Here is a 17,321-nt window from a genome sequence, read left to right as displayed (position 1 = left end):
AGCAAACTCAGAGACAGAAAGTATAATAGTGGTTATCAGGGGCTGCAGGGGATAAGGTGCTGGGTTATGGACATTGGGGAGGGTATGTGCTATGGTGAGTGCTGTGAGTTGTGTAAGACTGTTGATTCACAGACCTGTGTCCCTGAAGCAAATCATACATTATATTTTAATAAAAATAAATAAATAAATAAAATAAATAAATAAACACATTCTTTTTTGACGTTAGATGGTGTATTAAGGTTCTCCAAAGAATCCTGACCCATAAGGTGTGTCTAGTGATTGACCAGTAGATAGGCTTTTCACTGGGAGAAATGATATTTCTGGGAAATATCTCAAAGGAGATAGGGTTAACTATTTAAAAAAATAGTTAAAATAGTAAATTTTATGTGTATTTTACTGTCATAAAATTTTTTTAAAAAATTGATTCTAGGGGTGCCTGGGTGGCTCAGTCGTTAAGCATCTGTCTTCAACTCAGGTCATGATCCCGGGGTCCTGGAATTGAGCCCTGCATTGGGCTCCCTGCTCTGTGGGATACCTGCTTCCCCCTCTCCCACTCCCGCAGCTTGTGTTCCCTCTCTCGCTGTCTCTCTCTGTCAAATAAATAAATAGATCTTTTAAAAAAATTGATTCTAGGGGCGCTTGGGTGGCTCAGTGGGTTAAGCCTCTGCCTTTCGCTCAGGTCATGATCCCAGGATCCTGGGATCGAGCCCCGCATCGGGCTCTCTGCTTGGCAGGGGGCCTGCTTCCTCCTCCTCTCTCTCTCTCTCTCTACGCCTGCCCCTCTCCCTACTTGTGATCTCTATCTGTCAAATAAATAAATAAAATTAAAAAAAAATTGATTCTAATGCAAGAATCTAATCTAATGCAAGAATTCTAGACTTCTACAAATGCAAACCTATAAAAATGAAACCTTACCTTTCTCAGATGTGTGACCTGAACTTACAAACTTATCTGAGGGCAGTTTTGCTGTGGATCTGCTCCTGATCAACAGTAGAGAAAACCTTTGTTTCAGGCAATTGCCAGGGACCACAGCCTCAGACAGTGTAGCCCACTTCCCATCTGGCTTTTCACTGGGAGAAATGATATTTCTGGGAAATATCTCAAAGGAGATAGGGTTCACTCATTCTAATTTTTAATCCCTGGATCAAGCCAAATGATCAGACAGCTGTGTTTGGGCCTCTTTTTGGCCTTGCCAGATCACTTCAGTGAGTTGTGCTTTGGCCTCCTATCTCACCCTGAGGAATTCAGTAAGAAGCAGTATAGCAGACTGCCTACGACATATAGTGAGAGGCACTTCTAATTAATTACTTTCCTTCCTGACCCTTTAGTGTGGGTGATAAAGGATGCTTTAAGAATGTACCCTAGGAAGGAAAGGTTAACCCTTTGGGAGAAGTTTCTTAATAACAAGAAAAAGCTAACACTCTTGAAGTGTGTATGTTATACTTTATATCTTCGAGTTAGTGTGATTGTGTCTCTTCATTGCTTTGGCCACTAGGATGCTCAGAACCTAATTTATGAACCACATCAAGTAATAGTTTAATACTTACAAAATGCACTTCTCTGGACTATTCCTCATGCTCTGGCCTCTTTTTTGTATTGTCTGCTTCATGTCGTATATGTGTTTTTTAAATTAACACATTCTTTTTTTTTTTTTTTTAAACGATTTTATTTATTTATTTAACAGAGAGTGAGAGAGATCACAAGTAGGCAGAGAGACAGGCAGAGAGAGAGGAGGAAGCAGGCTCCCTGCCAAGCAGAGAGCCTGATGCGGGGCTCGATCCCAGGATCCTGAGACCATGACCTGAGCTGAAGGCAGAGGCTTAACCCACCGAGCCACCCAGGCGCCCCTAACACATTCTTTTTTGACGTTAGATGGTGTATTAAGGTTCTCCAAAGAATCCTGACCCATAAGGTGTGTCTAGTGATTGACCAGTAGGTAGATTGATTTTTTTTTTTTTTTAACAGATTTTATTTGAGAGAGAGAACACACACAAGAGCAAGCATGAGCAGGGGCAGAGGCAGAGGGAGAAGCAGGGAGCCTGACGTGGGACTCTATCCTAGGCCCCTGGGATCATGGCCTGAGCCAAAGGCAGACCCTTAATAGACTGAGCCACTTGGGCACTTGATTTTTAAAGAATTGGTTCCTATGATTATGGAGGCTGGCAAGTTTAGAATTTACAGGGCAGGCCAACAGGCTGGAGACCCATGGAAGAGTTGATGTCACAGCCTTGAGTCCAAAGGCTGCATCAAGGCTGAATTCCACCTTCCTGAAAGAAACTCAGCCTTTCCTCTTAAGGCCTCAACTGGTCAGATGAGGCCTGTGCACACTATGAGGGGTAATCTCCTTTACTCAGAATCTACTGATTTAAATGGTAGTTACATTTAAAAAATACCTCTACAATAATATCTGGACTTGGGTTTGACCGAACAACCAGGCACCATAGCCCCATCAAGTTGATTAAACACAAAATTTACCATCACAGATGAGGGCTATAAAAATACAATAGAATTTCCTTAAAACAGGTCATAATTGGGGTCTTTTATATGTGTTGCTTTGAGTGCACGTAGAAGGTTGCATTTCCCTCCCACCCCCTCATCTAGGTTCAAGTCTCATGTTGTCATCGTTTCATCAGCTGGTAGGGCTGTCTTCCAAAGAGCAGGGTTAGTTTCATGGCATAGAGTCTTCATTGTGTGTGAATGTGTGGAGTGTGAGAATGTGTGAATGCTCTGACCTGCCGGCCTGCCCTGAGGTATGTAAGTGTTACACAGAGTTCTGCCAGCTCCTTGGTAAACAGCCATTTTTGCTGAGGCACGTGATGAGGTATATGATTTCACCAATTATTACCATTCCCAATTAGACGGCCCCAGGTGTGTGTTAAGAAAATGTTAGCTCACTCTCTGCAGCTCGAACAGCCGCTCCTGACTTGATTCCTGGATTTCGCGCAGATGATATTGTGCAGATGATATTGTGCAGTTGATTATGTTGCTGCTGTTGTAGTCTGAAAGGTCGTCAGACACCCGGAGACCTGCTTTGCACTAGGAAGCGTTCCAGTTGTTGAGGAATGTAACGCATCATCCGCCATAGTTCTAACCTTATCTTTTTATCTTTGGTAGGCTGGTCACCTTGTGTGGGCAGAGGACCTCTTCACGGTCAGGCGGAGAGAGGAGCCTGACTGCCACACTCTCTCTGGAGGTAAGGATAGAAGCGATTACAGACATTGGCTTTTCACATAGGAGCTCTGGGTAAGGTGATCGGGGATCTGGGCAGACTCTGGGAATCTTGGGACTCTGTCCTTTCCCTGTCTCCTGGGTGATTTGCCTGACTTTCTAGCCCATCGTCACCATGTACTGCTCACTGTGGTCCTGGGACTTGGGAGGTAGATTTTGGCTTAAGTTATATTTCTGGTGAACCCAAGGAGAGAGTCCCCATGCCCAGGGAATGATCAGTGGGTGAAAGACTCCTCTGTTTCCCACATAATACACTAATTTGCTCAGTTACAAGAGAATGTTCCAGAGTTTCTATCCCAGCAGTGGGGGCAGGAATATGTGGGGGATAGGGAGTAAAGCCCAGATCAGATGAAACATATTGCTGAGTCTACTTAGGAAGTGCATTCACTAATTATTCAGCATTTGTAATTATAGGACATTTGAATGTTGAGGATTAGAACATTTTTCCTGATCCAAAATAGAATGAAAGTGTTACTCCAACAGAGAAGAGGAAACAGCATCTATTTGGGCATGTTTAAAGTTGTACGTTTTACTGATGACTGCTTTTCACTTCATTTATGTGACCTTTCCGTTTTAGGTGAGGTGCTTAATACACATGTTGACCAGATTCAGTCGTTGAACCTGTCTCTTTTCTCAGTGAAAAAACTGTATCTGAGGTCTGGTTTTCTCTGGTCAGGCTGCCACGGCTGGGGAATGTCTTTTTGAGGAATCAGGGACTTGAGTCTGGACTGCTAAGAAGTCTTCTTCCTGGTGTGGGCTATTGGCTCCCAGCCCAGAAGCCCTCTGCTTTGCAAACAGACCTCCCACCTTGCATCTAATGGGTGGGAGAGGCATCTTGTAAAGGAAGTTGTCTGAGCTGATTGGGTTGTGAGCTGATGGGCCCAGAAATCTTCTTGTTTCTTGTCTAAAGAGCAGGTAGAATTATTAGCACTCATGTTTGTTAAAAATAATTAGCAGTTTCAAGCACAAAGCAGAATTCTGTAGGATATCTACTGAGATGGTTTACTGCTTGCCTTTTTTTTTTTTTTAAAAGGATGACATTGTATTTTCCTAATTAGGCCTAAAACAACAAGTAGGAATCTGTATGTTATCACCATTTCCCTTCGGGCATATTGAGTGGTATGCAAGCTGTTACTTCGATCCAAGAGTCTATTATTAATAAACCTAGAGAGTATGGAGCTCAGAGAAGGGACGGTCCAGCAATGAGATGTGTGGAGAGCACTGGGCTATCTTCCAAAGCAAGGAATCTTAATGCCTTTTTAGTTACAGTGTTAAACACAGTGCTAGGAACGTCCTAATACGCATAATCATAAGAATGATGATAACAGTGGCAATAAAAAATAATAACTGAAATTAGCCATCTCTATCACCATCATCGTGACAGCTATCATTTGTTGGCTCCTACTTTCTGCCAGGGACTGGATTAAACATTTCCTTTGCATTATTTTCAATCTGCATGGCATTCCTATGAATATCCTCCTTTTAGGGTTGAGGAAACAGGTTTAAAGATTGATTTGTTTGAAATAGATGAAGAGTGTACATAGGTGTGTAGGTGAGCAAAAGCGTGGCAGGGGCAGAGGGAAAGAATGTCAGTCAGGCCCCCTGCTGAGCATGGAGTCCCATCTCACAACCCTGAGATCAGGACCCAAGCCAAAATCAAGAGTCAGGCACTTAACCGACTGAGCCACCCAGGCATTCCCAGGAAACTGAGGTTTTAAAAGAAAGAGTAGGTATGTTGCCTAAAATTAGATCACCAAGCCAAAATGGGCAGATCTGGAATACGACTGACTGAACAGCACAGAACAGGGGCCAAGCACTGTGAGGTTTTGAGGCTCATGCTGATACGCAGGGCTGGCACTCTACTTGACTTTCACGCTTGCCCCTGCTCACATGCCCTCTGCCCTCTGACCACCATTGACATTGTGTCTCTTCTTCATCGATGTAGCCAAAACATTAAAAAAGGATATTTGGTATATAGGGAACAGCAGAAAGAATGAAGAATAAAAACTTACCCAGTGATGGGTACCTGGGTGGCTCAGTCTGTTGTGTTGGCCTTCAGCTCAGATCATGATCCCAGGGTTCTGGGATTGAGTCCTGCATTGGGCTCTCTGCTCAGCAGGGAGCCTGCTTCTCCCTCTCCCCCTGCTTGGGCTTATGCATGCTCTCTTTCTCTCTGTCAAATAATAATAATAATTATTATTATTATAATAATAAGAACAACAATAGTCACCCAGTGTTAAAAAATGCCAGCTTTATAGTCATGAACATATTAGTGTCTTTTGCTGCTATTTTTACCTTTGTGTAGTTTGTTACTACAAACTTTTTGTAGTTTGTGTAGTTACTACATCTTTAAGTTTTGAAATTTAAATGTGACCTAAGTATTTTCTTGTGCCTTTGTCTTATAAGCATGTTTTAATGGCTGCTTGAATACTCAAGTGTCTATGGTTAGAGGGCTCTTAAGTTTTTTCCACAAGAAGTTGTATTCTTGAGTTGCTCCCATCTGACAAGTGCAGAGTTGCTGTTGTTGTTGTTGTTTTAAAATTTATTTATTTCCAAGAGAGGGAGAGAGAGAGTGCATGTGTGTGTGCATGCATTGGGGGAGGGGCAGAGGCAGAGGGAGTGAGAATCTCCAGTAGACTCCCCACCGAGTGCAGAGCTTGATCCCACAACCCTGAGATCATGACCTGAGCCAAAACCAAGACTTGGAGGCTCAACTGAGTGAGCCACCCAGGTGCCCCAAGCACAGAGTTTCTCCCCACTGTATTGGATGGTCAGTGACTGTCTACTGTCAGAGGGTTTGGAATTGTGGGGTGTCTATGCCACCTTACACTGTAAACACCTTGTATCTTGAGAGGGTCTCTATGGGGTTGGTCCAAGTCCTGCTGGCCTGGAACCCAGAAGACCCAGATTTGGGGCTGCATTGAAACCGGTTGTTGAGTCCTTATGTAAATTACTTCATTTTAGCATCATCATCTGTGGGCCAGTTATATCTAGTTAGCTCTGTAATTCCATTAAAACAGGGTTTTCTGTAGCCTCTTAATTTATAACCGGATCAGTTCCAATTGGTGCAGCAATTTGGTTGGGCTCCACTGGGTTACTCTGAATTACTTCAAGCGGGGAATTTTGTTTTTTTAAGTTGACCAGTCCTGTAATCTCTTGGAACACGAAATGTCATTTTACATAATACTTGCTGTCTTCACTTCTCTGCTTTCCCCCCGCCCCCACTCTCTCATGCCTAGACACCCACAATACTAAATGGTACAAAGTATGTGCTCAATAAATATGGGATGAATAAACAAATACACGGACAGATGAAAGCTACTGGTTTTCACCTAAGAAATTTAGCACTATGGGTCCTCCAGATTATCAGATTAATAAGATTGTTTTCATTTAGCTGTGGTGGCTTTGCTTTTAACGGACAGGGACTTAAGCTTCCAGAGTTTCTCATAATGTGTTTCAGGGTGATTTTCCTACAAAGTTAATGATCACTTCTTCTCACATGTTACAGATGATAGAATACTGATCCATGGAACTTGGTGTTTTTTTCCCTTTGTGTTGTAGGGTGGGAGTGTTTTTTTGCTTAGGTCACAGCGAAATCAAAGCTTGGAATGTAATCATTCTTTTGATGTGAGCAGCGGGAAAAAATGAAGATACTCGGGGCACCTGGGTGGCTCAGTGGTTTAAGCCTCTGCCTTCGGCTCGGGTCATGATCTCAGGGTCCTGGGATCGAGCCCCGCATCGGGCTCTCTGCTCAGTGGGGAGCCTGTTTCTCCCTCTCTCTCTGCCTGCTTCTCTGCCTACTTGTGACCTCTCTGTCAAATAAATAACTAAAATATTAAAAAAAAAAATGAAGATACTCTTATTGCCTTCTTGGAGCCGCATAGCTGGACATGGGGATCAACATGGTTGGTTCTGACTGGCTCTCCCTGATTCTCACTTGGTGAGGTGGACCCTGAATCAGTTTGCTCTTTCCTTGAAGGCATCTACCTACCTCACTGTGCAGTATTTAAGACACATGGTATAAAGCTACTTCCAAGGAAGCCAAATCTTGCCATTTTAGGGCCTGGATTGTATTGTGGGTTAAAAGGAATAAAATCTTCTGTTTCCATACCTACACCCCCCCCCCCACCTCCACAGAGACCTAATTTGGCACCTACCTTGGCACAGAAAGCTTGCCTCTATCTCCCCAGATTTGATTGTTAATCAGCCTTAGCTTTTCCCAAATTTGCAGGCTGACTGTGGTGGTTTAGTGGGCCTAGGTGAGGGGGATGAGAGCTTGGCAGCACTAGGTCATAGCCAGTAAGCCTGCTGACAGACAGACAAGTGGCCTGGTTTCCTGTGTATGTTTGTGTTGGAAATGCTGTTGGTAATAAAGCCTCATTTGTTTGGGGCTCTGTATCAGTTATCTGTTGCATAATAAGAAACCACCAGAAAACCCAGTGGCTTAAAACAACAACCATTTTATTTGCTCATGATTCTGCGGGTCAGCAATTTGGGCTGGGCTCTGCCAGTCTTGCCTGGGATCCCTCATGCCAAATAGATGTCACCTCCTAATGGAATAGCTGCAAAGAATTCATGGCCATGTGAAATTGACCCTAGGTTCTTAACTTTGATACGAAACCAATCTAAAATTAATTTAGTTTACAATTATTTTGTCTTAAGCCGTCCTGGAGTAGGGATGGTGTTGTCAGCCTATCTGAGAGAGTTCTGGAAAATGGAGGTCTGCTGTGTAACATGTTCAAGAATATAATGATAATAATAAAGATAACAATAATAACAGCAAATGTTAATATTGTTCTTATTAATATCAAACAATGTTTTAAAATCCTTTACATGTAATAACACATTTGGTCATTATGCAGTCTTATGAATATGTTTTTATCCCCATTTTTTTTTAAGATTTTATTTATTTATTTGACACAGAGAGAGATCACAAGTAGGCGGAGAGGCAGGCAGAGAGAGGAAGAAGCAGGCTCCCAGCTGAGCAGAGAGCCTGACATGGGGCTTGATTCCAGGACCCTGGGATCATCATCTGAGCCGAACGTAGAGGCCTAACCCACTGAGCCAGCCAGGCCCCCCATCCCCATTTTATAGGTGATAAAACCAAGGCACAGAGAGGTTAAGTAACGCCCACCAATGCTATCAGGCTACTAAGTGGCAGAACTGGGATTCTACCCAGACTGACTGTCACCAGAGTCTGTATTAATCCTGAGTGCCTCTCTGGTTAACGGAAGTGAAATCCTTTTGACTCTTAGTAGAGTTCTCTATTGGGCCAGGTACTATTTCTAAAGGCAGGGGATTGGCTATTTGGAGAGGGACACAGTCTTTCTGGGTACACCCATGTGGCCCGAAGTGGATCTGGTTACATTGTAGGAGACCCTAATTAGAGAAATTAGGATCCCACTCGGATCCCACGGAACAGAGAGGGACTCGGAGTGTGCATATGTGGAGGTGTCCAGTAACGCTGGCCCTCACAGCTGTGGTGTCACTCTGTTCATTTTCTGGGGAGATGTTTGAAGAATGAGAATATTTAATAACGTTGTTGCTTAAGGTGATCAGAGAGCCTATGCTCAAAAGAAAAAAATATATTTAGCTTCTTGTTTAGGGATGACTTCAGGGAAAGGGTGGGCTCACAGCTCTTTTGCATAGTGTTTGTGGGACAGCATTCAGTACAATCTCCAGGCGGTCCCAGGTGGCACAAGGAAAGTAAGTGACAGATCTCGCCAACATTTATAAGATTACCCTTGTTGCCAAAGATGAAGTGGCCCATAGCTCCTTCCTTAGTCTGATAGGCGTGGGGCACATTTAGGGGCCAGGACACGCAGTTGCCACTAGAATGGGGGAGAAACTCCCAGTCTAAGATGGGAGGGCAGTTATTCTAGCCATCTAGCATCTTCTCTCCATCAAATCTCCTTGTTGCCTCTGGGCTCTGCAGGTAACCTCCTCCTTCTGATGTCCTTGTCCTCCTAGGACTCAGTTAACTTCAGTGACTCTTTCCTTTGCTCAGGGGTATTTGCCACAACTTCTGTGTATGTGAGAAGCTGCATGTTGGCCCTAATATGGACTCCAGCTAGAATCTAAGCTGGAATATGGGCAGTTGAAACAGCTACAGCCCCACCAGGTAGGGTAGAACACAGGGTAGGGGATGAGGGAGAGGCTGCTCTTGGCTGCCCTCCCATTCCATCTCCCCTTCTCATACCAGGAACCTCCTGGAAGGCCAGATCTCTTGATTGTCAAACAGGAAATCCGAGGGATGCTTTCCCCATCCTGGTAGAAACTGTTACCCTTATAATCTTTTCCTTTCGCTAATCTTAAAGAGTTTATAATCCTGTCCTGCATGGAGTACTTGCTCTTTTTTGGATATTTGCTTGCTTCTTTTCTGATTTGAACCAGCTGGGACAGTTTATCCCCTAGCATAGCAATGAAAACCTGACAGGCAGGTCTCTAAGCAGACCTTCTCTAAACAGTGCCTTACTGTCCGCTGTTGCAACTGAATAGTTCAGCCTGCCTTTATGGCAGAATGAGTGAGCAGAACACAGGCAGGAAGCTTCTCTTGTTTCCAAGGCCTCTGGGGCTATTCTTTCTGGCTGTAAACTTAATTGCTTCCTGGGAGGGATATGTCCAGCAGACCAGTACCCCTCCAACTCCCACCTGTTTGGCCAGCCATGGCTACCAAAGCCTGCACTTGTGTTGTCCCGTAGGCTTGGTGGATGAACATTACTTTGCCTTTGGCTCTGGCTAACGTTGCCGGTGCCGGGGGACTGGCGGTGTCTGGAAACAGGCGGTGGGCATGGGGGACAGAGGAGGTGGTGAGAGGCCTCTGGGCCTTCTGTGCCGGTGGTGTTCATGATGAACCTTGTAGACTGGTTCACCACAGGGGCCTTGAGTGCCTGCAAAATTCCTCATGTTTCCTGAAGGGGAGGTTGAGTCACCTTAGCCCCACAGAGGCCATTTCTCACCTGGTGTTTACTCGAATCCACTGCAGTTCTGACTCACCCTAGGACTGTTGGGTTTCATAGTTCCCCCTTCTCATCGGTTTTGTGACCAGTGTTGTAGGAGAGCAATGCCTGCAAGTCTGTGTGAGCCCCTCCTTTTTTGCCCCCAGCAGTGAAGAGGGTTGCTTAATAATAAACACAGAAAGGGAATTTAAAAAAAGAAGAAAGGATTTTGCTCTAGGCTGGCTCTCAGCAAGAAGTCTGAGCTGAGGAAGGCCTTTTAAATGGTAAGAATGTGTGTTTACCCATCTGCACACTCATCCCTCAGCTTCTAACGCATGGCGCCAGGTGCTTCGGTGACTTTCTTATCCTCAGTGTCTCTTTCTTGGAAGGCTGTTATTAACGAGCCAACGAAAGCACACCTTTTCAAATGGAACCTTAAGCAGCTCTTGAAATTTATCTTCAAGAAGTCTTTCTAGAATAGACATGAAAACTTCCTCTATGTCTAAGCACGGCAAGCCCGTGCACGATTCTCCTGTTTTCACCATGATCACTTTCCATATTTATTCTGTGAACATCGAGTCCTGACTACTTATTAGCCAGGTCCCCCCCACCCCCGCCATGACCTTTTCCCAAATGTGGATAACTGCTAAGAAAAGAAGGGCAGAGAAAAAGATGGTTACTCCAATGTGGGAGGTCTGCACGAGCCACAGTGTGGTACCACTGGATGGGGGAGGAGCCAGCGTGTGTGGACAGTGATGTTACCTGCAGTGGCCGGTTCTCAGTCACAAGCCCTCGCTTCTCTCCCGCTAGTAACCTTCAACTATGCTTTGATCAGGCGTGTGGTCAAGCCTTTTCACTTAAGTCTACTTTGTAGCCTCAGCACCATATCCGATCAGATTATCACCAAAATCACACATAGTATAAATCTATTCAACTATTATCCAGAGGAACTCTAAAATGCGGGAATAATGTAGAGGGTTACTTGCCATCTATTAAATCAGTTTATTTTTTGTCTTTCTTTAGTAGCATTTCATTTGGAACGAAATCATAATGTTAAGTTTTTTAATTGAAATATGTTTGACATATAACATTGTATAAGTTGAAGGTATACAACATGTTGAGGCATTTGTCTATTGTAATATCACCATCGTAGCGATAGTTAGCATCTCTTTCATGTCACATAATTACCATTTCTTTTTAGGGGTTGGATTCAGATTTAGTCTTTTAGCAAGTTTGCTTATAATACAATATTGTTATCTGTATTCACTCTATCATGCACTGGCTCCCCGGGACTTACTGCTGTACTAGTTGCAAGTAAACTGTACTTTTTTTTTTTTTTTTAAGATTTTATTTGTCAGAGAGCAAGAGCACACAAGCAGAGGGGAGCGGCAGGTAAAAGCAGAAGCAGGCTCCCCGGTGAGCAAGGAGCCCAGTGTGGGACTCGATCCCAGGACCCTGGCATCCTGACCTGGGCTGAAGGCAGATGCTTAACCAACTGAGCCACCCAGGCGCCCCACAAGTAAACCATATTTTAACATGTGTCCCCATAAGGTAAACAGGAGTAATGTGACGTGGGAAATAGTGGGGAGATGCAGATAAATTAGGAAATGAGAATCCTTAATGCATTTATGCATTTACTCCTGAGATTGGTTTTACTCTGAAAGGGACAAATTTTCAATTTTCAAGTCTTTAAAATGAATTGCCGTGTTAAAGGCTTTTATGTGTCAGCATGTGTACTCCCCCTGTTAGAGTTAGGCATCGTATTAGTTTATACAAAGGATCCCTAAAATAACTGAGGCAGTGACCAAGAGCAGAGAGCCAGGTGGTGTTTCTATAGGATTTTTCTCAACAAAAGTTACAAATATCCTCTCTGCCACCTCTACCCTATCTCCTCAGTAAGGGAGAGGCCAAATGGATAATTCTGTGGATAGATTTTCTTGAACTGTGAGCTGAAATGCAGACTTTAAATAGAGAGTTCTAAGGTGTTAGGGAGGAAAGTGACATTGATTTATTTGTTCTGTTTTTGGCCAGCTGGAGAAACCTGTCCTGTCAGGTAATGAACAAACTGCTTTTATCCTAACTAGTGACTTCAAGAGAACGATTACTCATCCCATCATTACTGTTCCCCTGAGTCATCTAGGCTGGCTCATATTGGTTCCAAATGAGTAAGAATCTTCAGGCAGTGGACTCTAGGGCCAAGGTAGCTGTTGAGTAATATTAGTTATCTAAACGTACCGTGGACAAGGAGTCATGTTGCATCCTGGAAAAATACTTCATAAATGTAGGTTTGCAGCCGTGCGTCTTTTTGAGACCTTGGATTGTCTGATATGGTCAAAAGTGGCCATCCTGATGGTCAGTGTAAAATGATTCTGTGAATTACCAGATCTCCAGTCTGCCTGGTGTGGCTCTAAAGTGCAAAGATAGGGCAATGAAAATGGTGATTTGCAAGCACATTTTTTGGCCTGTTCCTTGTTGTTGTTGTTCTTCTTTTTTTTTTTAAAGATTTTTGTTTATTTATTTGACAGAGAGAGAGAAATCACAAGTAGGCAGAGAGTCAGGCGGGGGGTGGGGGTGGGGAGAGCCCAGTGCAGGGCTTGATCCCAGGACCCTGAGATCATGACCTGAGCCAAAGGCAGAGGCTTAACCCACTGAGCCACCCAGACACCCTTAGCCTGTTCCTTCTTAGTAGCACTGCAGGTTAATCATGTTCAGTGACGGTCTCAGTCAAGCCACTTCAAGGCTTTGTCCTTGTGATGGTGGAGAGAGCACCTTGACACTTAAGACGTGGGGCATCCTAGATGGGTACCACTGCAAGGCAGCTGGAGTTGTTTCCAGTTTACAGATACTACCGGTCCCCATACGGTGTCGCTGTTCTAGGCACTGCTCTCAGGTCCTCTTGTAGGTGATTTGGATGACAAACGTGAGACTGAGTTGTCTCAGATTGAACTTGGATATATGCGTACTTGTGGGGATGAATATTGACTGGCATGTGTGTTTAGTTCCACTTCACTCCGAAGTTCAGCTTATTTCTGAGTTCTTAATACGAATATTCATTACAGCTCTGGAGAAACTGAGTTTTGAGTCTTAACTTTTAAGACTTAGTGGAGCCATCGCATGCTTATAGGAGCACTTGACATATAGAAGAGAGAAAGAAAATATTCAAGGTAAAAGGCTGAATGCAAGTCTGTGAGATAGCTGAAAATCCTACCTCTTTTACAAATTCTTAACTAATCCTTCTGGGGTTTAAATAAAATCAACAGTTGTTTTTATAATGGCTACTCTGTCACCTTTCTCAGCCTTTCAGGCACTTGAAATGCATCATTAAACAATATCAGAATTCATCCAGGGCCCTTTAGACTGAGGTGCTTGGGGAAGGAGCCTTGCCTTCTTCACCCTGAATTCCTAGGACCAGGAAAAATAAGGACACCCCCTCCAACCCTGTTTTATAAGTAGGTATATATGAAGTAATCAGTCGTCATGAAAATAAACCCGAGGCCCTGGCATTTGACAACATGTCCCGTAGTGTCCGTGTTCAATGGGAACCCGAGCTGAGGTGGGGGGCAGCTGCTTGGGGATCCTTGGACAGGGCAGCCTGGAAAGGCAATAATGCCTATGCATGCCCTGTGGCTGATGGACTTGAACCATTGCACCTGATTCCTGTGTTGCAATAGGAAGGCTCAGCCTGACCAATGCTAAGGAAACAAACCCAGCTCTTTTATTACTCTCTACAACATTTATAGCCAAGTCCTATTCGATGCCCTTCTCCTTGAGGCATTCTGATAGTCATCTTAATGATTTATTTTCTTTTTCACAACCAAAAAACAAATAAAATATTTTATCACCTTTTGGGTAAACTTGATGTCTTTCTCTTCATTTCATCACTTTCTGGGTCTATAAAATTTCCCGTACCTTTCAGTTTTTATAACTCAAGGATAGGAATCCTGTTTTTCTCATTTCTTATGTGAAGCCTCCCCTCGCTCCCCAGGCCTCAGATCCGCCCCACCCCCACCCCGCCCTGGGAGGTTCTGTAGCCTCAAGCCTGTTGTTGTGTGTGGTGGGAGTGGGGGCAGAGGATGGGAAAAGGGGGACTCAAGAAAGGCCACATGTTTGCAGTAACACGTGAATTGCAGAGAAACATTTTGAATAGGAAAAAAGTATTTTTTCAGAGCTCCTCTCCTCCATTGAGAGGTATGAGAACATTAGAGCCATTGGTGAAGTGGTGGTTGTGCTGGTTTAAGAAGAAAATTCTCTACTACTGAAATTTGCTCTGTGGTTTCTTCCCCAGATCTGCAATAAAAACAAATGACGTGTGTGAGCACCCACAGCACTGTGATTACCCCTCTCTGTTCTGAATCGCAGATCTGCACCCCAACTCCCTGCTTTATAGCTGGCAGGCTCAGCTTTTATACTCTTTCCCCTTATGCTCCTTCCTGCCTCATTTTCTGTATGGCTCCTGACATTAAGGTGTCAACAGCAGGATACTCAGACCAGTCATCATGAGCCACAAAAGCTAGTGGACCACGTGTGGATTCCTAAGGGGCAGGCTCTTCTGGAGGCAGCAGTTTCCAGTCTCAGCTGACACATAGAGGGTGTTGAGTTTAGTGGTGCAACTGAGTGGTCTGAGATCTGTGTCTCTTGTCCCTCTGGTTCCTTCCCATCAGCTCCAGTAATGACCAGAGAATTGGAAGGGATTTCAGGGTCCTTGCCATCAAGGATCCTTCAAGGAGTTATGATTAGTTTTACAAGGAATTGAAGAGCACTCAAAGGAATAAGGCTTCCATTGATAAGTGCTCGGACTCCCACACCTGTGACTTGCACTTGGTCATATTAACTACTGCTTTTTTGCCCTTACCTTAACTCTTTGATTTACAGACTTCCAAAATTTGTCTGATTTTTGGCTTTGGAGGGATATTTAGGCTAATTAGGTGACTGGAGACAATTTCCAGGACTTGTCTGGTGGTTACTTATGTCCTAGCATGACGGCCAACCCATAGATTCTACGGAAGGCAGTACTATTATGACCCTGAGGGAGGTCACACACAGTTCTGTAGGATCTGCACCCATTAGGATAGCGCCTCTGCTTTAAACCAACAATAGCTCTACCACGGGGAGACTGCTCCATACACACACCCACTACCCCCGTGCCTTAAGACGCCCAACCATCTTCACTTTGAAATGTCTGCTCTGCTTTCATCCTCAATCGAATTGTTTGGGGAGATTTGAAGTGGATCAGTTGAGCTGTGTTTGCATTTTTCTGGAGCATGAAAGATAACGTTTCCATTATTACATGCGGAGAGAGGAGGGAGCAAATGGGCAGCCCGGTTTTTAGATTACAAGGTGGAATTGGCAGCATTGGTAGTTCGAGAAACAGCCCCCAAGCATGGGAGCTGTGTAAATGCGTTCTGTACCATGTGGAGAGAATAAATTCGGGACCCCACGACAGCAGTTTTCTTTACATGTATTTCTGACCCCTCCCCATTTGATGGGAAAGAGATTTCCTTTTTCTATTGTTAGACCTCTGTTTCCATCCCATGTGTAGCCACCTGGCTAAGATAGCAAGTTACAAAGCTGGCTGGTCTCCTGTTTTTGGTGTGCTGGCAGGAGAGAGATGTTTGTTGTAATTGGGTACCTTAACTGTTCTTCCATCTGGCCGTTTCCTCCTTCCTTTTACCCATTTTCACCTCATTTTTTTGGGAGTCAGTCAGGTTGCCTTTTCTGTGATAAACCGATGTGAATGACCAAGGGCGATGAAACAGCACATGCATTGCTTTCTGGTTTTGAGGGTAGACATTTTGGGAGTCATCAGTAGCAGGAAGCTTTGCCATGGGATCTGCGAGGGGTTGGGATAGATGGCTGATGCTCTGAACGAACCTTCCGCCACACTGGGCATGTCACGGTGCCTTCCTCGTGCTGAGACACTTCAGCAGGTGATACACAGAGCCTGTTTGGAGGACTGAGAGTGTGGTTCGGCCAAATCCACCGTCCCAGCAGGGAGAAAGCTCAGATGGTGTCAACTTCCTACACTGCCGGGCGCTCTCTCCTCCCTCTAAGAGTATCTTGGACACCATCAAAAATGAAAACAAATCAAAACAAAACTGGAAGGGAACTAATGTTTATTGAGCACTTACTCTAGGCCAGGCATTGTGAAACATACTTTACAGTTAATTCACTTCCTTCTCTGTTTCTTACTGTTGACGTCTCACCACAGCCCTGCAATTTAAATTATGCCTTCGTGATTTACAGATGAGGAAACAGAGGCTCTAAGAAGTTCACCAACTCACTCAAGTTCATCCATTTCTCCCGGTGGTGATGAGAACCTAAGCACAGGATCAGAACAACGGTTCTCTGGCTCCAGTTAAATCCAGAACACACTGCACCTTGAGAATGTCTGGTGTTCTGCTGGGAGCTGGGGATTTAAGTAACTCTGACTGAGAAGCAACTGGGCTTCCAGCTCAGGCTTTTAATGAAGCATGAAGTATAGAGGCAGTGTTTCCTTATTTTTCCCTTTATCGCTAGACAGTGATGTGGGAGCTTTATTGAAATTGTAGAGTAGTATAAAGACAGCGTCTTGTCCCCACTGTGATCTAGAGGTCAGTGCAAAATTAACTCTGTTTCTGATCATTTTACCCTCTCCTGCCCTTCTCCAATGAGACCAAACAGGGCTCCCTCTAGGTCCTGTTCTTTAGCTCATGATGGACCCCATGAGTGAGGAAACAATGCAGAAGCTAACCCCTGTTCACACAGCAGAGTCTGTCAAAGTTAAAGGCTCCGCATTTCCATTGACTTCAGGCACTGGTAGCTAGCTCACTTTGCTTTTGAAATTTTGTTTTCCTTTAAACTTGAGAAATGCCTTTAATGCTTTCCTCCTGATACAATACATTGTGGACATGATCTTCTAAGCCCAATGACTGTTTGATGAGGTCCCGGAAGCCTGTCGGTGGTGTACATTCTTCTTTCTTGGACAAAAGGTATATATCTCTGTACTTCCTGTAGCCAGGTCTTGTCAATAAATCCATCAAAGGCCGGCCAGTTGGCACGAGGCAGACTTCCCACCTTCCTCAACAGGATAAAAGGCAGCCCTTTAGAAATCCATGGGATGGAAATTACTTTTCCTATCCAACTTTAGAATAAAAGTGTATGTCTCTGGGTGTTCAG

General features: G+C 44.3%; 1 protein-coding gene across 3 annotated transcripts in view; it reads left to right on the top strand.

The window, feature by feature from the left end:
- LYPD6B (LY6/PLAUR domain containing 6B) overlaps positions 1–17,321 on the top strand; it is a 177,410-nt gene that overhangs the window by 120,088 nt on the left and 40,001 nt on the right. For all 3 annotated transcript variants that reach the window (XM_046018109.1, XM_046018108.1, XM_046018110.1), the window contains one exon: positions 3,115–3,193. The gene's annotated coding sequence lies outside the window, so the exon portion shown is untranslated. The remainder of the gene's footprint in view (positions 1–3,114; positions 3,194–17,321) is intronic.

The sequence above is a fragment of the Meles meles genome, chromosome 9 (assembly GCF_922984935.1).
Source record: "Meles meles chromosome 9, mMelMel3.1 paternal haplotype, whole genome shotgun sequence".
NCBI classification, from domain to species: Eukaryota; Metazoa; Chordata; class Mammalia; order Carnivora; family Mustelidae; genus Meles; species Meles meles.
This window is presented reverse-complemented; position numbering and strand designations above follow the sequence as displayed.